The sequence below is a fragment of the Nasonia vitripennis genome, chromosome 3 (assembly GCF_009193385.2).
Source record: "Nasonia vitripennis strain AsymCx chromosome 3, Nvit_psr_1.1, whole genome shotgun sequence".
Taxonomy (NCBI): domain Eukaryota; kingdom Metazoa; phylum Arthropoda; class Insecta; order Hymenoptera; family Pteromalidae; genus Nasonia; species Nasonia vitripennis.
In genome coordinates, this window is record NC_045759.1 from 9,216,718 (window position 1) to 9,219,125 (window position 2,408).

The following is a 2,408-nucleotide window of genomic DNA, read 5'->3' on the forward strand; positions in this document are numbered from 1 at the left end:
CAACAAGAACAGCAATAATAACAACGTAATGGAATGTGTATTTGTCTGTTGTCTGATGTGAATTACAGATACCGCACCGAGAGAGCTTACACAACTTGGATAATAGTTCGGCGAACTAACGCGAGCGGAACATCGCACCTACTGCCACAGCTCGCGCACGCGAACTTCGATAATCGATCGACCAAACGCACCGACTCGAGGATCTATAAGAAAGAAACGTAGGTAACATATAATCCTCGCGTACATGTCTCTCCAATCCGGAAATCTCGGCTGCAGTCGTAAAACCGTTAAGTTTTTGCACCGCGACTCGCGCGCCGCACGGGGCTTATAGGCCGTTGCTGCGCGCGTCTGTACTACACCGTGCAGAGGGAGAGCGGATCAGAAGAAGACGTCGCTGCTTCTTGTCCTCCGCCGCCGTGTGTGTGTATACGTTGTATAGTATATACGAAACTCGCTCGCGGGGGGATGTCAGAGGATGACAGTGCGCAACGGGGCGTCGACAAGATCTTTATTCACTCGGGGGATTTCCTTCCGCCGCCGCCGCTCGCGCGTCTTTTTCTTGTATCCCTCCCGGCCCTTTTTTACGCGCGCTTCTTCTCGCGAGCGAGGCGCGTTTCGTCGACTGGATTAAATTTGATGAAAAAAGTTTGCATCGGCGGGGGATTACGCTTCCTCCTTCTCGGAGAATTATTAAAATTTTCTTTTCTTTCATTTTTTCCTCGACTCTTCTCTCTCTCTCTCTCTCTCTCTCTCTCTGTCTCTGTGCTCGTGCGACACATTCCGGGAGCGATTAGCCGCGCGAGTCCTTATTTCTTTTTTCGTGCTTTCATGCCGAGCGGCAGTAAATTTTTCAGGACCTCGAGCGTGTATGCGGCCCGGCAATTTCCTCGAGCTTAATCGCGAGTCATCAAGCCGAGGCGTTATCAATTAAGCGCGCTGTACCGATAAGCCTTGAGCGCAAGAGCGGTGGATGCACGAAGGCGCTTGCGGATCTCTCGGTGAAGCGTACAAGTGAAAATTATTCTCAGCGGTGAGTAAGTATAACATCGTGTGTTGTTAGAAGAACGAGAGCCAAAGCGGCTCCGGGAAGCGCTGAAATGAGCCAAGACACATGGCCACTGAGATCTCTCGCGACTGATAACATTGCCAGGCGAGGAGATGACGTTGCGTATGCAGAGCGCGTTGCTCTGCTCTCGTGACAGTTGGCGCTAGATAATCGCGCCGCTTTGTCTCTTTTGCCTCCCCCCTGGATGAAGTATTATCACGTGCTCCCGTGGCTATCATCGCCGATGATTATTATGTATACTATTTATTGGACTTCCGCGTGAATTATTTTATTGACACATCGTGGAATCGCTGGGGAATGTCATTGCGCGTAATGCGCGCATCGGTAGCGCGGCCATAACGACTCCGCGTGTGCACGTGATTTGCCTCGGGAAATTAATATTTAACGGCTCGTCGTCGGTGTACTATATACACAAATGTTTACGAGTCGTATTATAAAGCGGTGCGGGGACGACTTTCGCGTGGAAATTTATGGAAGCAAAGGAAGCAGTACAGATCGAGGTCGTTAAATCGAAGGCTATATAAGTGCGTCGCGGAATTAAAAAAATGAAACTTGAAATTTCCACGGCTTCATTCGCGCAAGAGCACAGAGGGAGATAGATATGACGAGCCGCTAAAGCATCGATAAAGCGCAGTCTCTTTCGAGGGAGAAAAAGTCGTCCCGATGCGCGCAACTACTCTCCGGTATAATAAAATTCCTGGCGAGCCGTAAAAACAGCCCTGGCTCGCGAGTGAGAGAGCCAATTTAAATTTCAACTCTTGTGCTCGCGCAGGTTGCTCACAGCAGCGATAACGAAGCAGGAAAAGGCGAGAGAGAGAGAGAGAGAGAGAGAGAGAGAGAGAGAGAGAGAGAGAGAGTGGCGAGTAACGATCGGCTCTTGCAATCGGCCGCCGCCGCTAATTTCCGCGCGCTTAGCCGTTCGGAAATTAATTAAGAGGGGCCAACTCGCTGCTACGCTACTGTATAGTATACTGCAACCGGCAGCGTTCATCATCGCGCGCCTCTGGTTTTACATGCCTCGCGAGATGTTGTAATGAATCGGAGTGTTATGTATTTTTTTTTTTGTTTAAATAAAATAATATCGACAACGCTTTCTGGAGAAGGACTCGCAAACACATGCGCTCGATATACGTCTCGCGGGGAAAGAAGCTGCGGAGAGGAAGGAAGCAAGTGGAGCGAAAAAATCCGGGTGTGTGCGTGCGCGCGAGGCGAGGGATAAAACGCAGAGACTGTTGTAGAGGTCCGCCGAGCAGTGGACCAAGAAACGAGCGTCTTTGCCTGAAACAAAAAGAGCGGTATGAGAGAACTTCGATCGGGACTCGAGCCATCGCCTCGAGAGAAC